Source organism: Choloepus didactylus, chromosome 5 (assembly GCF_015220235.1).
Source record: "Choloepus didactylus isolate mChoDid1 chromosome 5, mChoDid1.pri, whole genome shotgun sequence".
NCBI lineage: Eukaryota > Metazoa > Chordata > Mammalia > Pilosa > Megalonychidae > Choloepus > Choloepus didactylus.
This window is the reverse complement of record NC_051311.1, coordinates 23752313-23776301: the sequence shown is the minus strand read 5'-3', so window position 1 is coordinate 23776301 and position 23989 is coordinate 23752313.

The window sequence follows — 23989 nt, the reverse complement described above, 5'->3', positions numbered from 1 at the left end:
CATCTCATTATCCATCATCACAGATTATACAAAACCTTGAAAGTATTTTCCTTACAATCTGTGAGTAATTATATGGTCATTTGAATATCAACATATGTAGTCGGCTGAACAATCATCTGGGAAGTTACTTAACACTGGACAGAGATATGCAATATTCCAAAGTGTGTACACCATTGAAGTGCCTTAAAAAACCTCAGCTTTAAAAGTTTTTTCTCCCGTCAACTGCTGCATCAGAAATATGGCTCATCTTTATATAGAAATATCAATAAATTCAATAAAGATAAGATTGTCTAGAGAACATCGAGAAACTTACAGGATTGTGGTAAATATGGAGGAAGTGATGAGAGCAGCTTTATAGGCCTTACAACCCTAGTCCAATAATCTATGATAGCGTGCTCTTAAGTAATCAGCAAATCTTTTTGATGACTTATGGAAGTCATAGAGAATCCTTGACATGATAGAAAGGATTGATAATATATCTTATTTTTGAAATTAAAAAAAAGTTTTCTCTTCATAATTATTAACTGGTCAGCTTAAAATTTCAATAGTTGGGAAGCAACTGGAACAAACTGCCAACTAATCAGTTTGCAATCACCCGGAAGAGGACAAGGTACTTGAGAACAATCAGCCTCACTCTGTGAGGAACAAACTGTGCCAAGTCGATTTAATTTCCTTCTATAATAGACTGACAGGACTCTTAGATGAGGAAAAGACAATAGATGTAATCTATCTGTACTTGAGAAAGACTTTTCATGGAAAACCCTGATCAATAAGAGAGAAGACTATATCTGGGTGGGTGGGTGGGTAATTATATGAGGAAGGCTGCTATTCAATGCACAGGAGAGGTCACCCAGAGAAAATCTGAAGGGCAAAGCCAAGGGAGAAAGACAGAGCACCTACATGATTCTCTGAAAGAATTCTCCTTAAAGACACCATTCTGAATGTGTGATATACATTTTTTCAACATTCCCAAAGATATAGTAGATTCAAATAATGACAAGTTATCAATTTAGATTACTCTATTAACACAGTAGTACAAAAGATGAAATCTTATTTCCTAAAATTCCAATAATTCCAATGTATAAAAATATTGTAATGTCTGTGTATATGTGTGTGTGTGTATATATATATATATATGTGTGTGTGTGTGTGTATATATATGTGTGTGTGTTTGTGTGTGTATATATATATATATATATATATATATATATAGCTCAAATTCTGGTCGTTTTCCTCAATTTCCAGAAAGTATAACTTTTCATGATTCAAATTAGGTAGGACCTACAAGAAGTAAATTAAGATGTCTAAACTCCCTGAAGACTAATTATAAAAACAATAATGTCAGTTTATTAGTAAATTAGTAAATTTCCAGAGGTGTAATAATAAAATGGGTTAGATTAATAGATAGGCATAGGTATTGGCCAAAGGGGTAATTATCAACAACATACAAAATAAACTAATAATAACATTAATAGAATTTCAGGTAGTGTCATTAGTGTTTTTATTTCATATTGCCTTTTGGGCATTTGTCTCAGACTACATCTAATTAGAATTATTTTTGCAAAACATTCTAGAAAGAGTCTTAAATAATATTGAGATATTCACCTAGAGACGTCTGAAACATTTAAATTTGCAATCAGGTGATGATTTTAAAAGTGTCCAAATATTCCTGGGCTACTTTGTCATTTCAACGATGTCTCATGCATTTTTGTGACAACCATATCATTTATGTTCAGGTTATGCTCAAAGCTATGCGCTCTAAATCTAAAATCTAATAAAATAAATAATTAGACCATTTCCAAAGGACATAGAAAATTCACACAAGATGAAATGGAAAACTAAATCATCTATAGTAATTATGGAAATGCAAATGAAAGTAAACTTGTGGCAAATTTTTGTGCCTGCTAAATTAGTATTTTAAATTATAAGACACCAAGATGACAAGGTTAAGATGATACTGGCTTACTCATAAATTATTGATAACATTCTAAATTGGTATGATCTTCTTAGTACTATATTATGGAAACCATAAAAATGCATATATGGTTTTATTAATTGATCCCTCTCCTGGGAATTTACTGTAAGGAGATAGTAAAACAGAAGTAAACGTTTACGCCTTGTATTTATTTATATGAGCAGTAAAACTGGGAAAATTCTGATGTATAACTTTGGAAGAAATGGTTGAGTCTATTCTAACAGCTCAGAATATTTTGCATGCACAAAATTAAACATGAAGACTCTGAAGTAACAAAATTGGGTAAAAAGCAGATCTTCAGATGGTGTGGAATAGTGGAAATAAAGTGCTAAAACCACCACCAAAATATTTGTACATTTAAATGTGTACATTTAAGAATCTCCTCAACTTTCATGTAAAATGATTTAGTTTAAACAATCTTCACCTTCCATGAGTCACTTCCAGAACTTCAGCAGCAAGATCAAGCTCAAAATCTCAGAAAGAAATTAAAAGATAAAACCAGCTTTGAGGGTGGGGTGAGGCCAGGGTACTGGAATCACAAGGACTGGGAGAAGCTGATATACACACTTAATAAAGATTGAACCATGAAAGCCACACAGTTAATTTGTTAATTTATGATATGAAATCTAATTGTCTTATGGACAGCATGTTTCCATGCATACTCTCTCCCTGGAGACAAGCTACATATAAAGTTAAATTATTGGATGGTTTCTTCTTAAACTATCAGAACAAAAGGAGTTAATTATATCATTTGAAGTTTTAATAGCATGAGCTTTTGTTAGGCTGATATATCCATCTTCACAATGGTTATATATGCACTCTAGGAAGTCGTAGTTTCTATGCAAGACAGAACCTAGACAACTTGAATGGGCACAACTTACATCTGTTAATTCTTATTGACACATTCCTCCTTTTAATATGCTAATGAAGTTAATCAGATTTAATCAGGTTATAGTCAATTGTGTTTTATTTAGGGCATACTTCATTCTTAAAATGACTTTGCATATCACTTCCTCCCAATTGATTCAGTATGTGGGATTTCTGGGCAGAGGGACATGAATTTGTATAGTTCTTGTTATATATCACAATATATGCTTTCCCATGTGCTTTATATTTTGTGGCATTTGCAAATGGGATCTTGTATTCCAACTGCAGCTTTGCAACATACCGTGTGGTTTAGACATGCCATAAAATCTCACTGATTTTGTGAAGGTAGAGTAAGATCAAATGCTTGAAAAACCTTTGCAAAGAGTAAAGGGCTATATAATTATATGTTGGTTTAAGCTCCTAATTGTGCTTACAACATCTGAGAGGTTATGTAGGTATAATCCAATATCAGAAAGATGGAATTACTTGTTGCTGATCAAGGATAGCATAATCCTGTGGAAAGGGTAAAACATGTCTTTACTTTTCCCGGTGAACCATTTATTAATTAATGAAAGTTTCCTTACATTGGAGTCTGGGATTTCCCTTCTCTCTTGGATTTCCTGTCTTTGTCACTCTTCCCAGATCTTCCTCATCTCTTTCTTACCTAAAATTCCCTCTGTAAATACCCAGAGTCCAAAGGTATTTTGGGGCAGAATAGTCACATCCTAAGGTTCTATGTATCTCAAGAAATTTAGGATCTTAAGAATGGAATTAATATAAAGGAAATACATCTTTTTGTTCATTAAATGTTGAGCAACCATAACATAACACTGTTATGATAAACTCCATATTATTCCGTTTTGCCCAGAGGGTAGGACTGTCAGATGCTGCCTAACTATGGAAAACACTATGTGAGGATGCCTTTCCTTCACTCTGAAGAACTGGTTTAAGTGGTTGCAATTTGAGCCTAAAATGCAAGTTATCCCTTTTATGGATTATATATATTCATTTACACTGGATATTATCTAGCTTTCCGTATTTTCCCAATGTAATAGCTAGTTATTAAACAGTATCTCATTGTGTTAAATTGTATTTGTCTGCTATCTAGTCTCCATATACTTGCAAGTCTAAGATATTTCTGTTTTCCTTGTTATGAATTGCCTTTTTCTAATTTTGTATTCTCATTTATATGATGATGATATAATGATATAAACATATTTGGGGTTGTCAGTTGTCTGTCTTTCACTTTAGAACTGCAATGTGATCTCTGTGCTGGTACTTCCACCCGTGTTTAAAATTGAGATAGCACCAAGTAGTATGACTACAATTGTGAAGGGCAGACAGAGAGACATCATCCAGATGTAAAGCTGTCATGCCAACTGAAGACTAAATGATACTATGTCAACCTGCATGAATTAAGGTTTTACAGTTGGTCAAATAGGAAAAAGACATAGGATAATTGAGTCACCATATTTCACATGGTAGAACTGACACAAGGCACTCAAGGGAACCTGCCCCTTAGCTATCTTCTAAGCATACTGAACATGCACACTAGCTATCGGAAGGACATACTCATTGCAAGCCTCTAGAGATATCACATCCATCATGTTAAAATGATATCATAAATTTTATTTACTGATTTTGTAGATTGGTTGTGAAAAGTTGGAAGTATAAATAAACTATTTCCTTTAACCATTTTGAGATTACGTCTCCGATCTGATGTTCCATCAGCTCTAAACATGTATTCCCTACAAACAACAACATTCTCCTTTATAACTGTAATACAACCATCAAATTCAGAATTTCAGGACATTAAGATTACCTACATCCAATTCTCAGAATCTATCCAAGTTTTATCAATTAGCTGAATAATGTCTTTGTAACAAAAATATCCATATTTTGAACCAAGGAGTGCATTTAGTGGGCATGTGTCTTTAGTCATCTTTAGTCTGGAAGAGGTAATATTCTTTTCTTGGCTTTGATTGCCTTCACACTTTGGAAGATTAAAAGGCAATTATTTCATAGAATGTCTCCCTATTGGGGTTTACCTGATGTTTCGTGTGATTTCATTTTGGGTTGTGTATCTTTGGCAGGCAAATCATAGAAGTGATGCATTCTTCTCATTGCATCTTATCAGGTATGTTCTGGATTGAGCTATGTCCAGCACACAGGCATGTTCAAGTCCTAACCTCTGGTACTGAGATGAACCCATTTGTAAATAGGATCTTTGAAGATCCCACTGAGATAAGACCAAACTGAATCAGGGTGGGTCTCAATCTACTATGATTGTAGTTCTTACAAGCAGAGGAAATTTGAACACAGTAGTAGGAGAGTAGCAGGAGTGGGAATGAGACAGAATGAGTCAGATGACAGTGTTACTGAGGCAGAGATTGAGTTATGGATTCTTGGCAAGCCACCACCATGATGCTACAGACTTCAGAGAAAGCATGGCCTGTCAACACCTTGATTTTGGACCTCTAGCCTCCAAAACCATGAGACAATAAATTAAAGCCAACCATTCTGTTAGGTTTATCATAGAAGCTCTGGCAAATTAAGAATCTAAAAAACCATAGATAATGATTTTAAAGGTCAGATAAAGTATTTTTGTCTCAAGGTCAGCAATGGCTATGGTAGGAATTACCAGTGAGCCAGTTCTCTGGACTAAGGACTTCATTACCTCTATGGTAGTTTCTAGCTTGTGTCCTGTCCTACAGAGTTTGGACCTGCTGTGACCTCATGAGCCAATTCTTCATAAAAAATCACATATAGATCCTGTTGGTTCTGTTTGTTTAGAGAGTCCTGACTAATATAAGGTGACAATGAATTTTGATTTGTCTCATTGTTGATAGTGGTCAAATTAATCATTGGAGTATGAAGAGGTCTGCCAGTATTCTTCACTGTGAACTTACTTAGTTTCACTTTGTAATTGATAAGTATTTTAGTAGGGAGGCACTACAAAAGTATGTAATTATCCTATTCATCATCTTTCCATTGATCTATCTATGTGTCTATCTATCCATTCATATCTGCATAGACACATGATTTCTAATTATATTTGAAAGGTTATAATCAATTTCTACTTATTAATTTGGGTGTATTGATTATCACTTATTTGACCAGTAAAAGGTCATAAAAATTGGATTTTTTCATCTTTTGACATGGTCCTTTCATACTTTGGGCACTTTATTTCTGGCACAATAAGATATATTTTAGGCTTTACCTAGCCCTGGAATAAGCCATTTATCCAGAGAATCCTGGTCCCTTTTAGAGGAAAATGGTCAGTGTACCAGTTCCGCTCATTTATTTCAGGGTGTCATCGCTCCTAGGCCCGCTCTGTATACAGGGTTAGAAAACATAGTTATAATTTTACACATATATATGTGTATGTTTATATATACCTGTGGTAGTTTAAAGTTGTTATGTACCCCAGGAAAAGGCCATGCTCTTTCTTTTTTTTTAATTAAATTCAATTTTGTTGAGATATACTCACATAGCCTACATTCATCTATGGTGTACAATCAACTGTTTACAGTACCATCATATAGTTATGCTTTCACCACCCCGATCTATTTTTGAACATTTTCCTTACACCAGAAAGAATCAGAATAAGAAATAAACGTAAAAAAGAACACCCAAATCATACCCCCATCCCACCCTATTTTTCATTCAGTCTTTGTCCCCATTCTTCTACTCATCCATCATACACTGGATAAAGGGAATGGGATCCACAAGGTTTTCACAATCACACTGTCACCCCTTGTAAGCTACAATGTTGTACAATCATCTTCGAGAGTCAAGGATACTGGGTTGGAGTTTGGTAGTTTCAGGTATTTACTTCTAGCTATTCTAATACATTAAAACCTAAAAAGTGTTATCTATATAGTGCGTAAGAGTGTCCACCAGAGTGACCTCTCAACTCCATTTGAAATCTCTCAGCCACTGAAGCTTTATTTCGTTTCATTTTACATCCCCCTTTTGGTCAAGAAGATGTTTTCAATCCCATGATGCCGGGTCCAGATTCATCCCCAGGAGTCATATACCACGTTGCCAGGGAGATTTACACCCCTGGGAGTCAGGTCCATGTAGGGGGGAGGGCAGCGAGAGCACCCACTGAGGTGGCTTAGCTAGAGCGAGAGGGCCACATTTAAGCAACAAAGAGGCACTCAGGGGGAGACTATTAGGCACAGTTATAAACTTTTCCCTGTTAGGCTGTGCTCCAAGAATCAATTCTGAGTTTACATGTAGTTTGTCCATATTGGTGAGGCATTATAGGTCTTGCCTTGGTTTCTGGCATATTCACTTAAAATGCTACCTACAGGGTACATTCACCTCGTGGCGTATCTCACAGCTTCACTCCTTCTCATAGTTGCTCAATATTCCATTTTATGCATACAACACAGTTCACCATTCTGTTCCTCAGTCAGTGTACTCTTAGGCCACCTCCACCTATTGCAAATCATGAATACTGCCTCCATAAACACCAGTGTGCAAATGTCCATTCATGTCTCTGTTCTCAGTTCTTCTAAGTTCCTACCCCATAATGAGGTTGCAGGACCTTATGGCCCCCACATACTTAGCTTCTTGGAACTACCACACTGATCTCCAGCAGAGGGGTGGGGCAAGATGGAGGAATGGTGAGGTGTGGGTTTTAGTTACTCCTCTGGGGCAGTTGTTAGAAAGCCGGAAATTGCATGGACTGGACACTGCAGAGGAATTTGAGCTTGGGCATGCTTCATACAACACTCACAGACACCCATAGCAGCTGAGATCAGTGAAATCTGTGAGTTCTCATGGTCAGGGGGCCCACACCCCTCCCTGCCAACACAGTTGCAAGGGAGGAGGGGCAGTTGGTGCTGGGAACCAGGAGGGAGAATCTAGTTGCAGCTCTGATTGAAAAGCTCAGACTCCTGAACAAAAATTCCAACCATAGACAGACTGAGACCAGACACTGGAAAATCTGGGAGCCATCAGCCTGACAGAGAGGAGATAGGGCTAGCAAAAAAAGCAAAAAAACAAAAACAAAAACAAAAACAAAAACAGAGATTTTTTTGGAGTTCGGGTGAACATAATACAGAGAAGGGCAGGGCTCAAACAGAATCAGGCACATACACAACTCCAGGAGGAGAGAGTCCTTGTCTGAAAAGCTGATTTCTCTCCTTTATTGATTGTTCCTTAATCGTCCTCAACTCCTTGTCTTTTAGCATACCAATAACCGATTAGAGCTGCAAGGACTATTAATAGTCCATATTGGGCCCTTCTTTTACTTTTTTCTTTATTTTTTTAAAAATATTTTTCTATTTTTTAAAAAAATAATTATTCTAAGAAGGCCACAACAGAAAGCCTCAAAGACTTGCAATCTGGGCCTAGGCAAGGGCAGAGCTAAGATAGCTCTGAGAGATAAAGCAATATGTCTAGTGGCAGAGAAAATTCACCAAACACCATAACTTCCCAAGAAAAGGGGGGCATGGCCAAACTCCAGTGGTAGCCCCCTTTTTGGGAACTCAGACCTCAGGGGCTGGAATTCAGAAACCAGCTTCAATCAGCCACACTCACAACAGGGTCAGGGTCACTGGGAGAACTAAAGGCTCCATACCTCCTTACACTGGTGGGGGAACTGTGGGCTGGCAAGTGCCACCTGCTGGACAGCATAGGAAAAACACAGAGTCTAAAGGCCTCACAGGAGGGTCTCATTCTCAAGGAAACTCCACACCCTCCTCCTGAGACCTGAGCCTCTCTGGACTGGGAAAACCTGACTGGGGTTGACCATATCTGAGGAGACCCTCACACAAAAAGTCTACATAGAGGCAGGCCAAGAAACAGAAAAACAAGAGGTGAAAAAATTGATTAAACAGAATCTAAGTTAAAGGTCTAGAATAAGCTGAACTGAACACCAAAGGTTAGAAACAAAGCTAACCAAAAAGAAAACTCTAGGTAAAAGAATGAAAAGAAGCTCCAGCAAAAACTAATCAAGAAAGTCAGATGCCTAGATAGCTTAAGGTAATGAGCCATACTAGGAAACATGAAAATATGGACCAGCAAAAGGAACAAACTAATAGTTCAACCAAGATACTGGACTTGAAGCAATTATTGCTAAATTAATTCAATGAACTAAAGGAAGAGCTAAATGCAGAAGTTCAAACAAAGCTAAATCAATTCAGAAATCAAGTCAATGAACTGAGGGAAGATATAACAAAAGAGATGAAGGATATAAGGAGGACACTGAATGACCATAAGGAAGAATTCTTAAACTTGAAAAAATAAATGGCAGAACTTATGGGAATGAAGGGCATAATGGAGGAGATGAAAAAGACAATGGAGGGATACAACAGTAGGTTTGAACAGGCAAAAGAAAGGATCAGCAAATTGGAAGACCAGACATCTGAATTCATACACACAAAAGAACAGATGGTGAAAAGAATGGAAAAATATGAGCAGGTCCTTAGGGAGCTGAGTGACAACATGAAATGCACAACTATACATGCTATGGGTATCCCAGAGGGAGAAGAGAGGGGAAAAGGGGCAGAAAGAATAATAGAAGAAATAATCACTGAAAATTTCCCAACTCTTATGAAAGACAGAAAATTAGAAATTCAAGAAGCACAGCACACCCCAAATAGAATAGAACCTACTCCAAGACACTTACTGATCAGATTGTCCAATGTCAAAGACAAAGATAGAATTCTGAAAGCAGTAAGTGAAAAGCAATCTACCACATACAAGGGAAGCTCGATAAGACTATGTACACATTTCTCTGGAGAAGCCATGGAGGCAAAAAGAGAGTGGTATGATATATTTAAGATACTGAAAGAAAAGAACTGCCAGCCAAGAATTCTATATCTGGCAAAACTATTCTTCAAAAATGAGGGAGAGATTAAAATATTTTCAGACAAGCAGACACTAAGAGAATTCATGAATAAGAGACTGGTACTATAAGAATTACTAAAGGGAGTGCTACAGGCTGATAGGAAAAGACAGGAGAAAGAGGTTTGGAGAAGAGTGTAGAAATGAAGAATATCAGGAAGGATAAAAGGAGAGAGAGGAAAAAATAAGATATGACATATAAAATCCAGAAGACAAAATGATAGAAGAAGTACTGCCCTTACAGTAATAGCACTAAATGTTAATGGAATAAATTCCCCAATAAAAAGACACAGACTGGCAGAATGGATTAAAAATCAGGACCCATCTATATGCTCTCTGCAAGAAACTCACTTTAGGCACCAGGAAAATAATAGACCGGAAGTGAAAGGCTGGAAAAAGGTATTTTCATGCAAACAGCTACAAGAAAAAAAGTGGGGGAAGCTATATTAATATCAGACAAAGTAGACTTCAAAAGTAAACAATTAAAAGAGACAAAGAAGGACACTACATATTAATAAAATGGTAAATTCATCAAGAAAACATAACAATCATAAATATTTATGCACCAAGCCAGAGTGCCCCAAAATTCATGAGGCAAACACTGAGAACAATGAAAGGAGAAGTGGATAAATCCATAATAATACTTGGAGACTTCAATACACCACTCTCATCCATGGTTAGAACATCTAGACAGAGGATCAACAAGGAAACAGCGATGTTGAATTGTATGATAAATGAACTAGATGTGACAGACATTTATAGAACACTCTACCCCACAACAGCAGGATACACATTTTTCTCAAGTGCTCATGGAACATTCTCTAGGATAGACCACATGCTGGGTCACAAAGCAAGTCTCACCAAATTTAAAAATATTGATATTATAAAAAATACTATGTCAGATCATAATGGAATGAAGTTGGAAATAAATAACAGGCAGGAGATTGCAAAATTCACAAATAAATGGAGACTAAACAACATTCTCTTAGAAAGCCAGTGGTTAAAGGAAGAAATTACAAGAGAAATTAGTAAACACCTCGAGGCAAATGACAATGAAAGCACAACATATCAAAACTTATGAGATGCAGCAAAGGCAGTGCTGAGAGGGAAACTTATCACTCTAAATGCCTAAATTAAAAGAGAAGAGAGAGCAAAAATTGAGGAATTAACTGTCTACCTGGAGGAACTAGAGAAAGAATGGCAAATAAACCCAAAAGCAAACATAAGGAAAGGAGTAACAAAGATTAGAGCAGAAATAAATGAAACTGATAATAGGAAAACAATACAGAGAATTAACAAAACCAGAAGCTGGGCTTTTGAAAAAATCAACAAAATTGATGGACTCCTAGCTAGGCTAATAAAAAAAAAAAAAAAAGGAGAGAGAGAGGATGCAAATAAATGTAAATCAGAAATGGGAAAGGAAACATAACTACTGACACTGTAGAAATAAAGGAGATAATGAGAAGGTACTATGAGCAATTATATGCTAATAAATTAGACAACTTATATGAAATGGACAACTTCCTAGAAAAGCATAAACAATGAAAATTGACCAGAGAAGAAATAGATGACCTCAACAAACCAATCATAAGTAAAGAGATTGAGTCAGTCATCAAAAATCTCCCCAAAAGAAAAGCCCAGGACCAGATGGCTTCACATGTGAATTCTACCAAGCGTTCAAGAAAGAATTCATACCATTCCTGCTCAAACTCTTCAAAAAAATTGAAGAAGAGGGAAAGCTACCCAACTCATTCTGTGAAGCCAACATCACCCTAAAACCAAAATCAGACCAAGATACTACAAAAAAAGAAAATTGTAGACCAATCTCCTTAATGAATATAGAAGCAAAAATCCTCAACAATATACTCGCAAATTGAATCCAGCAGCATATTAAAAGAATTATGGCCCAGCTCTTCCATTGCTACATATATACTGGGGTGTATTCCAGTTATGCAAGGCTGGTTCAACACAAGAAAATCAATTAATGTAATACACCACATCAATAAATCAAAGGAAAAGAACCTCTTGATCATCTTGATCGATGCAGAAAAGGCATTTGACAAAATTTAACATCCTTTGTAATAAATGAAAACAATTCAAAGGATAGGAATAGAAGGGAATTTTCTCAATATGATAAAGTCAATATATGAAAAACCAACAGCTAACATCGTACTCAATGGGGAGAGGTTGAAAGCTTTCCCTCTAAGATCAGGAACAAGACAGGGATGCCCACTGTCACCATTGTTATTCAGCATTGTGCTAGAAGTTCTAGCTAGAGCAATTAGGCAAGAAAAAGAAATAAAAGACATCCAAATTGGAGAGGAAGAAGTAAAACTTTCACTGTTTGCAGATGCCATGATTCTATATTAGAAAATCCAGAAAAATCTACAGCAAAGCTATTCGAGCTAATCAATAACTATAGCAAAGTGGCAGGCTACAAGATCAACACGCAAAAATCTGTAGTGTTCCTATACACAAGTAATGTGCAACAAGAGGAAGAAATAAAAAAAAAATTCCATTTACAATAGCAGCCAAAAGAATCAAGTATTTAGGAATAAATTTAACCAAGGACACAAAAGACCTGTTTAAAGAAAACTACAAGAAACTGCTAAAAGAAATTGAACAGGATCTAAAAAAATGGAAGAACATACCATTTTCATGGATTGGAATACTAAATATAATTAAGATGTCAACTCTACCTAAACTGATTTATAGATTCAATGCAATACCAATTAAAATCCCAACAACTTACTTTGCAGAAATAGGAAAACCAATAACCAAATTTATTTGGAAAGGCAAGGTGCCCTGAATAGCCAAAAATATATTGAGAAAGAGGAACAAAGTGGGAGGTCTCACACTACCTGACTTTGAAGCATAATACTACACTACAGTGCTCAAAACAGCATGGTACTGGCATAAGGACAGAGATACCAACCAATGGAATAGAATTGAGTGTTCAGAAATAGACTCCTGAATCTATGGACAACTGATCTCTGATAAAGCAGTCAAGCCAAAGCAACTGTGACAGAGCAGCCTCTTCAATAAATGGTGTTTGGAGAACAGGATATTCATTTCCAAAAGAATGAAAGAGGACTCCCACCTTACACCTTATACAAAAATGAACTCCAGTTGGATCAAAGACCTAAACATAAGTGCTAAGACCATAAGGCTCTTAGAAGAAAATGTAAGGCAATTTCTTAAAGATCTTGTTGTAGGAGGTGGTTTCCTAGACCTTACACCCAAAGCACGAGCAACCGAAAAACAAATAGACAAGTGGGATCTCCTCAAAACCAAACACTTTTGTACATCAAAGGACTTCGTTAGAAATGTAAAAAGGCAGCCTACACAACAGGAGACAATATTTGGAAACCACATATCAGATAAGGGTTTAATATCCCGAATATATAAAGCAATCCTACAACTGAGCCACAGAAAGACAAACAACCCAAATAAAAAATGAACAAAATACATGGACAGACACTTTTCTGGAGAGGAAATGCAAGTGGATCAGAGACATGTGAAAAAATGCTCAACTTCACTGGCTTTTGGGGAGATGCAAATAGAAGCCACAGTGAGGTATCATCTCACACCTACCAGAATGGCCATTATCCAAAAAACAGAAAATTACAGGTGCTGGAGAGGATGTGGAGAAAGGGGCACACTTATTCATTGTTGGTGGGGATCTGGAATGGTGCCACCACTCTGGAAGGCAGTGTGGCATTTCCTCAGGAAGCTAAGTATTGACTTGCCATATGGCCCAGCTATTCCACTGTTATATATATCCTCAAAGGAACTGAAAGTTAGGATACAAACGGACATTTGTAAATCAATGTTTGTTGTGGCATTATTCGTGACTGCCAAGAAACGGAGGCAGCCCAAGTGTTCATCAACAGATGAATGGATGGACAGACTGTGGTATATACACATGATGGAATATTATGCAGCTGTAAGACAGAACAAAGACATGGAGCATTTAATAACATGGATGAATCTTGAGGACATGATATTGAGTGAAATTAGCCAGAAACAAAAGGACAAATACTGTATGGTGTCACTAATATGAATTAACATTAAGGAGCAAACTTTGAAAGTTAAAAGCTGCTAACACAGGCTACCAGGAGATAGAAAGAGGGTAGAGATCAGGTGTTTGATGCTGAAGGACTACAGAATGTTCAGCAGGATTGATTGTATAGATCCAGAATTAGATAGCATAATACTGTGTGAAGGTAGCACAATATTGCAAGTACACTGAACAAAGATATCTGTGAGTAAAGCTGAAAGAGGTGGGATAGGGGAATATATGACACCAGAAGTAAAGATAGATGGTAAAGACTGAGACTGTGTAACTTGGCAAAAACTGAAGTGGCCAATGACTGTTGCTAAATGTACAAATATAAAACTATTTTTACATGTGGGAGAACAAATGAAGCTCAACCATGCAGAGTATTGAAAAAGGGATGGTCTTTGGGAAAAAACATAATTAAAGCAAACTGGTGTCTATGGTCAACAGTAACATTGCAGTAGGCTTCCATTAAATGTAATAAAGGCAACATATCAAAGTTAATTCTGTATGAGAGGGGGATATAAGGGAGGGATATGGGATTCTTGGTAGTGGTGGTGTTTTTTGTCCTTACAATTATACTGTATTGTATGACATTTTATTTGTCTTTTTATTACCCTTTTTATTATTTGCAAAAAAAAAAAACAAAAAAAAACACAACTTTTTCATAGTAATCAATATGTTCAAGTGCTGACTGTGGTGCTAAATGTACAACTATATGATGATACTGTGAACAACTGACCGTACACTGTGGATAATTGTATGGTATATGAATCTATGTCTTTAAATTGTAGGAAAAAATATAAATTTGTGTAAAAGTGCTGGAGGAAACATGGAGAAAGGGATGTACCTATTTACTTTTGATGAGGAGGCAGGTCATGCTCTTTTATTCCATTCATATGGATGCTATAGGTGGGACATAAGGAATTTTTTTATTCAGTTTCATTGAGATACATTCACATACCATACAATCATCCACAGTGCACAATCAGTTGTCCACAGCAACATCACATATCCGTGTATCCTCGTTACTCCAAAAATAAAAATATAAATAAATAAAAATAAGAATAAAAATAAAAGTGTAAAAGAATACCTAAAACATTCCATCTCCCTGCACCTCCCCACCACTCATTTACTCTCTTTCCCCATTTTTCCACTCATCCATCCATACACTGGACAAAGGGAGTGTGAGTCACAAGGCCTCCACAACCACACAGTCATACCATGCAAGCTATAGAGCTAAATGATTGTCTCTAAGAACCAAGGCCACCAGGTCACAGCTCAACACTTTCAGGCATTTTTACTAAGAAGGCATACCTATATAATGCACAAGAACAATTTCCAGAATGACCCCTTGTTTCAACTTGAAATCCCTCAGCCATTGAAACTCCACCTTGTTTCATTTTTCCTCTGCTTCCTGGTCAAGAAGGCTCTCTCAATCCCATGATGCCATTTCCAGGCCTATCCCTGGGAACCATGCCCCATGCTGCCAGGGAGATTCACAGCCCCAGGAGTCACACCCCACGCAGCGGGGAGGGCAGCAAGCCCACCCACAGAGGCCCAGAGAGAAAGGCCGTATCTGAACAACAAAAGAGGTCCTCTGGGGGCAACTCCCAGGCGCAATCACAAGTAGGCTTAGCCTCTCCCCCACAGCAACAAGCCTCACAAGAACAAGCCCCAAGATCGAGGGCTTGGCCTTCCAAATTGGTAGTCCTTAATGCCTGTGAGAACATCAGCAACTCCCAGGCGGGGAAGTTCAACACCTCCACATCTCTCCCGAGTTCCTCAAGGGCGCCCCACAAACATATCTTTATTCTCTGCCAAACTATCCTGGGATGCATTGGAGCCTCATACCAACCTGCACAAACCAACCAAATCTCACCCTATTGAAACTCCATGCAATCATTGTGTTTGAACAAACTAAAGTAGGTGGGACCTTTGATTAGGTTATTTCAATTGAGATGTGACCCACCCAATTTAAGGTGGGTCTTAATCCTCTTACTGGAGCCCTTTATAAGAGGATAAAAGGCATACAGAAGCTAAGAGATTAAATAAAGAGAAACACCAAGAGATGTTTAGAGAAAAAGCCATTGATGGAGAATTCAGAAGCTGAAGCAAAGAACCCCCAGAGAAAAGGGCCAGCAGACATCACCATGTGCCTTGCTATCTGACAGAGGAGCCCAAGCTCACTGGTAACCAGCCTTCAGAGAATGTATCTTTCCATTGGTGCCTTATTGGGACATTTTCATGGCCTTAGAACTGTAAATTTGTAACATAATAAATCCTCATTGTTAAAAGCCAGTCCCTTTGTTGTGTCTTGCACTTCATCAGCTTTAGCACACCAAAACAATACCTACACACATTTGCATCTCTATTTATTTCTACATATATGTCTATTTACATTGAAAATCATGAGTTCACATAGACCCTTCCAATTCCATCTAATACCACAAGGTTCATTCTAGTTTACTTTCCTTCCATATTTAAGATATTTTCTTTTATAGAGTTAACTGGCTAGGGTTATCCTCAATATATTATCTTATTTGATCAATTCTCCTGTATTTAACTGATCTTCCACCTCTGTTACAACCTCTTCTCCTCCATGGATGCCCCCTTCACCCTGCTCAGGCTCTGACTCTCCATGTTGACTTCCCCTGAGAATGGCTCTTCATCCCTTGGGCTCCAACATCTCATACAGGGATGCCCTTCTCACGGACACCCTCTACACCCCACTCAGGATCCAACACAGCAGTCCAAACTGTCTGTCTTCATGGGGGCCCTTTTCACCTCTCTTGGGCTCTCACAGTGCTGTCCACTCTACTCTTTTGTGGAAGGTTGAATAATGATGCCTGAACATATCCAGGTCCTAATCACTGAAACTTGTGAATGTTAATTTACGTGGCAACAGAGACTTTGCAGGTGTGATTAAATTAAGATTCTTGAATGGGGAGATGATCCTGGATCATCTGGATATGCTCTAAATGTAATCTCAGGGGTCATTATAAGACAGTCAGAGAATGATTCTACTACAGAAGAGAGAAGGTCATGTGAAGATCTCAGCAGACAGAGGGAGATTTGATGATGCTGTGCTGTGGGTTTTAATGATGGAAGAAGGGGAATGTGAGCCAAAAAATGCAAAGAATGATGGTCTAGAAGCTGGAAAAGGCAAGGAAGCTGGAAAATCCCAAGAACCTTCAGAAGGAGAACAGCCCTTCTCACACACTGGTTTAAACCCGAGGAAACTGATTTCAGATTTCTGGCCCCTGGAGCTGTGAGAGAATGAAGCTGCATTGTTTTAAGCCATGGAGTTGGTGGTAATTTGTTGCAGGGGCTATAAGAAATGAATATAGGGGGCGGGGCAAGATGGCAGACTGGTGAGCTGTAAGTTTTAGTTACTCCTCCAGGAAAGTAGGTAAAAAGCCAGGAACTGCGTGGACTGGACACCACAGAGCAATCTGTCTTTGGGCATACTTCATACAACACTCATGAAAATGTCGAACTGCTGAGATCAGCGAAATCTGTAAGTTTTTGCGGCCAGGGGACCCACGCCCCTCCCTGCCAGGCTCGGTCCCGTGGGAGGAGGGGCTGCCAGCTCTGGGAAGGAGAAGGGAGAACTGCAGTGGTAGCCCTTCTCGGAAACACATTCCACTAATCCATACTCCAACCATAGATAGACTGAGACCAGACACCAGAGAATCTGAGAGCTGCCAGCCCAGCAGAGAGGAGAAAGGCATAGAAAAAAAAAAATAACACGAAAAACTCCAAAATAAAAGCAGAGGATTTTTGGAGTTCTGGTGAACACAGAAAGGGGAAGGGCGGAGCTCAGGCCTTGAGGCGCATATGCAAATCCCGAAGAAAAGCTGATCTCTCTGCCCTGTGGACCTTTCCTTAATGGCCCTGGTTGCTTTGTCTATTAGCATTTCAATAACCCATCAGATCTCTGAGGAGGGCCCATTTTTTTTTTAATCCTTTTTTCTTTTTCTAAAACAATTACTCTAAGAAGCCCAATACAGAAAGTTTCAAAGAATTGCAATTTGGGCACATCAAGTCAAGAGCAGAACTAAGAGAGCTCTGAGACAAAAGGCAATAATCCAGTGGCTGAGAAAATTCACAAAACACCACAACCTCCCAAGAAAAGGGGGGTTTCCGCTCACAGCCACCATCCTGGTGGACAGGAAACACTCCTGCCCATCGCCAGCCCCATAGCCCAGAGCTGCCCCAGACAACCCAGTGTGACGGAAGTGCTTCAAATAACAGGCACACACCACAAAACTGGGCATGGACATTAGCCTTCCCTGCAACCTCAGCTGATTGTACCAGAGCTGGGAAGGTGGAGCAGTGTGAATTAACAAAGCCCCATTCAGCCATCATTTGAGCAGACTGGGAGCCTCCCTACACAGCCCAGCAGCCCAGAACTGCCCTGGGGGGATGGCACTCACCTGTGACATAGCACAGTCATCCCTCAACAGAAGACCCGGGGTGCACGGCCTGGAAGAGGGGCCCACTTGCAAGTCTCAGGAGCCATACGCCAATACCAAAGACTTGTGGGTCAGTGGCAGAGACAAACTGTGGCAGGACTGAACTGAAGGATTAGACTATTGCAGCAGCTTTAAAACTCTAGGATCATCAGGGAGATTTGATTGTTAGGGCCACCCCCCCCCCCGACTGCCCAGAAACACACCCCACATACAGGGCAGGCAACACCAACTACACACGTAAGCTTGGTACACCAATTGGGCCCCACAAGACTCACTCCCCCACTCACCAAAAAAAAGGCTAAGCAAGGGAGAGCTGGCTTGTGGAGAACACGTGGCTCGTGGATGCCACCTGCTGGTTAGTTAGAGAAAGTGTACTCCACGAAGCTGTAGATCTGATAAATTAGAGATAAGGACTTCAATAGGTCTACAAACCCTAAAAGAACCCTATCAAGTTCAGCAAATGCCACGAGGCCAAAAACAAGTGAAAATTATAAAGCATATGAAAAAACCAGACGATATGGATAACCCAAGCCCAAGCACCCAAATCAAAAGACCAGAAGAGACACAGCACCTAGAGCAGCTACTCAAAGAACTAAAGATGAACAATGAGACCATAGTACGGGATATGAAGGAAATCAAGAAGACTCTAGAAAAGCATAAAGAAGACATTGCAAGACTAAATAAAAAAATGGATGATCTTATGGAAATTAAAGAAACTGTTGACCAAATTAAAAAGATTCTGGACACTCACAGTACAAGACTAGAGGAAGTTGAACAACGAATCAGTGACCTGGAAGATGACAGAATGGAAAATGAAAGCATAAAAGAAAGAATGGGGAAAAAAATTGAAAAAATCGAAATGGACCTCAGGGATATGATAGATAATATGAAATGTCCAAATATAAGACTTATTGGTGTCCCAGAAGGGGAAGAAAAGGGTAAAGGTCTAGGAAGAGTATTCAAAGAAATTGTTGGGGAAAACTTCCCAAATCTTCAAAACAACATAAATACACAAATCATAAATGCTCAGCGAACTCCAAATAGAATAAATCCAAATAAACCCACTCCGAGACATATACTGATCACACTGTCAAACACAGAAGAGAAGGAGCAAGTTCTGAAAGCAGCAAGAGAAAAGCAATTCACCACATACAAAGGAAATAGCATAAGACTAAGTAGTGACTACTCAGCAGCCACCATGGAGGCAAGAAGGCAGTGGCACGATATTTTTAAAATTTTGAGTGAGAAAAATTTCCAGCCAAGAATACTTTATCCAGCAAAGCTCTCCTTCAAATTTGAGGGAGAGCTTAAATTTTTCACAGACAAACAAATGCTGAGAGAATTTGCTAACAAGAGACCTGCCCTACTGGAGATACTCAAGGGAGCCCTACAGACAGAGAAACAAAGACAGGACAGAGAGACTTGGAGAAAGGTTCAGTACTAAAGAGATTTGGTATGGGTACAATAAAGGATATTAATAGAGAGAGGGAAAAATATGGCAAACATAAACCAAAGGTTAAGATGGCCGATTCAAGAAATGCCTTCACGGTTATAACGTTGAATGTAAATGGATTAAACTCTCCAATTAAAAGATATAGATTCGCAGAATGGATCAAAAAAAATGAACCATCAATATGTTGCATACAAGAGACTCATCTTAGACACAGGGACACAAAGAAACTGAAAGTGAAAGGATGGAAAAAAATATTTCATGCAAGCCACAGCCAAAAGAAAGCAGGTGTAGCAATATTAATCTCAGATAAAATAGACTTCAAATGCAGGGATGTTTTGAGAGACAAAGAAGGCCACTACACACTAATAAAAGGGGCAATTCAGCAAGAAGAAATAACAATCGTAAATGTCTATGCACCCAACCAAGGTGCCACAAAATACATGAGAGAAACACTGGCAAAACTAAAGGAAGCAATTGATGTTTCCACAATAATTGTGGGAGACTTCAACACATCACTCTCTCCTATAGATAGATCAACCAGACAGAAGACCAATAAGGAAATTGAAAACCTAAACAATCTGATAAATGAATTAGATTTAACAGATATACAGGACATTACATCCCAAATCACCAGGATACACATACTTCTCTAGCGCTCATGGAACTTTCTCCAGAATAGATCATATGCTGGGACATAAAACAAGCCTCAATAAATTTAAAAAGATTGAAATTATTCAAAGCACATTCTCTGACCACAATGGAATACAATTAGAAGTCAATAACCACCAGAGACTTAGAAAATTCACAAATACCTGGAGGTTAAACAACACACTCCTAAACAATCAGTGGGTTAAAGAAGAAATAGCAAGATAAATTGCTAAATATATAGAGACGAATGAAAATGAGAACACAACATACCAAAACCTATGGGATGCAGCAAAAGCAGTGCTAAGGGAAAATTTATAGCACTAAACGCATATATTAAAAAGGAAGAAAGAGCCAAAATCAAAGAACTAATGGATCAACTGAAGAAGCTAGAAAATGAACAGCAAACCAATCCTAAACCAAGTAGAAGAAAAGAAATAACAAGGATTAAAGCAGAAATAAATGACATAGAGAACAAAAAAACAATAGAGAGGATAAATATCACCAAAAGTTGGTTCTTTGAGAAGATCAACAAGATTGACAAGCCCCTAGCTAGACTGACAAAATCAAAAAGACAGAAGACCCACATAAACAAAATAATGAATGAAAAAGGTGACATAACTGCAGATCCTGAAGAAATTAAAAAAATTATAAGAGGATATTATGAACAATTGTATGGCAACAAACTGGATAATGTAGAAGAAATGGACAATTTCCTGGAAACATATGAACAACCTAGACTGACCAGAGAAGAAATAGAAGACCTCAACCAACCCATCACAAGCAAAGAGATCCAATCAGTCATCAAAAATCTTCCCACAAATAAATGCCCAGGGCCAGATGGCTTCACAGGGGAATTCTACCAAACTTTCCAGAAAGAACTGACACCAATCTTACTCAAACTCTTTCAAAACATTGAAAAAAATGGAATACTACCTAACTCATTTTATGAAGCTAACATCAATCTAATACCAAAACCAGGCAAAGATACTACAAAAAAGGAAAACTACCGGCCAATCTCCCTAATGAATATAGATGCAAAAATCCTCAACAAAATACTTGCAAATCGAATCCAAAGACACATTAAAAAAATCATACACCATGACCAAGTGGGGTTCATTCCAGGCATGTAAGGATGGTTCAACATAAGAAAAGCAATCAATGTATTACAACACATTAACAAGTCAAAAGGGAAAAATCAATTGATCATCTCAATAGATGCTGAAAAAGCATTTGACAAAATCCAACATCCCTTTTTGATAAAAACACTTCAAAAGGTAGGAACTGAAGGAAACTTCCTCAACATGATAAAGAGCATATATGAAAAACCCACAGCCAGCATAGTACTCAATGGTGAGAGACTGAAAGCCTTCCCTGTAAGATCAGGAAGAAGACAAGGATGCCCGCTGTAACCACTGTTATTCAACATTGTGCTGGAAGTGCTAGCCAGGGCAATCCGGCAAGACAAAGAAATAAAAGGCATCCAAATTGGAAAAGAAGAAGTAAAACTGTCATTGTTTGCAGACGATATGATCTTATATCTAGAAAACCCTGAGAAATCGACGATACAGCTACTAGAGCTAATAAACAAATTTAGCAAAGTAGCGGGATACAAGGTTAATGCACATAAGTCAGTAATGTTTCTATATGCTAGAAATGAACAAACTGAAGAGACACTCAAGAAAAAGATACCATTTTCAATAGCAACTAAAAAAATCAAGTACCTAGGAATCAACTTAACCAAAGATGTAAAAGACCTATACAAAGAAAACTACATAACTCTACTAAAAGAAATAGAAGGGGACTTTAAAAGATGGAAAAGTATTCCATGTTCATGGATAGGAAGGCTAAATGTCATTAAGATGTCAATTCTACCCAAACTCATCTACAGATTCAATGCAATCCCAATCAAAATTCCAACAACCTACTTTGCAGACTTGGAAAAGCTAGTTATCAAATTTATTTGGGAAAGGGAAGATGCCTCGAATTGCTAAAGACACTCTAAAAAAGAAAAACAAAGTGGGAGGACTTACACTCCCTGACTTTGAAGCTTATTATAAAGCCACAGTTGCCAAAACAGCATGGTACTGGCACAAAGATAGACATATAGATCAATGGAATTGAATTGAGAATTCAGAGATAGACCCTCAGATCTATGGCCGACTGATCTTTGATAAGGCCCCCAAAGTCAGTGAACTGAGTCATAATGGTCTTTTCAACAAATGGGGCTGGGAGAGTTGGATATCCATATCCAAAAGAATGAAAGAGGACCCCTACCTCACCCCCTACACAAAAATTAACTCAAAATGGACCAAAGATCTCAATATAAAAGAAAGTACCATAAAACTCCTAGAAGATAACGTAGGAAAACATCTTCAAGACCTTGTATTAGGCGGCCACTTCCTAGACTTACACCCAAAGCACAAGCAACAAAAGAGAAAATAGATAAATGGGAACTCCTCAAGCTTAGAAGTTTCTGCACCTCAAAGGAATTTCTCAAAAAGGTAAAGAGGCAGCCAACTCAATGGGAAAAATTTTTGGAAACCATGTATCTGACAAAAGACTGATATCTTGCATATACAAAGAAATCCTACAACTCAATGACAATAGTACAGACAGCCCAATTATAAAATGGGCAAAAGATATGAAAAGACAGTTCTCTGAAGAGGAAATACAAATGGCCAAGAAACACATGAAAAAATGTTCAGCTTCACTAGCTATTAGAGAGATGCAAATTAAGACCACAATGAGATACCATCTAACACCGGTTAGAATGGCTGCCATTAAACAAACAGGAAACTACAAATGCTGGAGGGGATGTGGAGAAATTGGAACTCTTATTCATTGTTGGTGGGACTGTATAATGGTTCAGCCACTCTGGAAGTCAGTCTGGCAGTTCCTTAGAAAACTAGATATAGAGCTACCATTCGATCCAGCGATTGCACTTCTCGGTATATACCCGGAAGATCGGAAAGCAGTGACACGAGCAGATATTTGCACGCCAATGTTCATAGCAGCATTATTCACAATTGCCAAGAGATGGAAACAACCCAAATGTCCTTCAACAGATGAGTGGATAAATAAAATGTGGTATATACACACGATGGAATACTACGCGGCAGTAAGAAGGAAGGATCTCGTGAAACATATGACAACATGGATGAACCTTGAAGACATAATGCTGAGCGAAATAAGCCAGGCACAAAAAAGAGAAATATTATATGCTACCACTAATGTGAACTTTGAAAAATGTAAAACAAATTGTTTATAATGTAGAATCTAGGGGAACTAGCAGCAGAGAGCAATTAAGGAAGGGGGAACAATAATCCAAGAAGAACAGATAAGCTATTTAACGTTCTGGGGATGCCCAGAAATGACTATGGTCTGTTAATTTCTGATGGATATAGTAGGAACAAGTTCACAGAAATGTTGCTATATTATGTAACTTTCTTGGGGTAAAGTAGGAACATGTTGGAAGTTAAGCAGTTATCTTAAGTTAGTTGTCTTTTTCTTACCCCCTTGTTATGGTCTCTTTGAAATGTTCTTTTATTGTATGTTTGTTTTCTTTTTAACTTTTTTTTCATACAGTTGATTTAAAAAAGAAGGGAAAGTCAAAAAAAAAAAAAAAAGAAAGAAAAACAAGGAAAAAA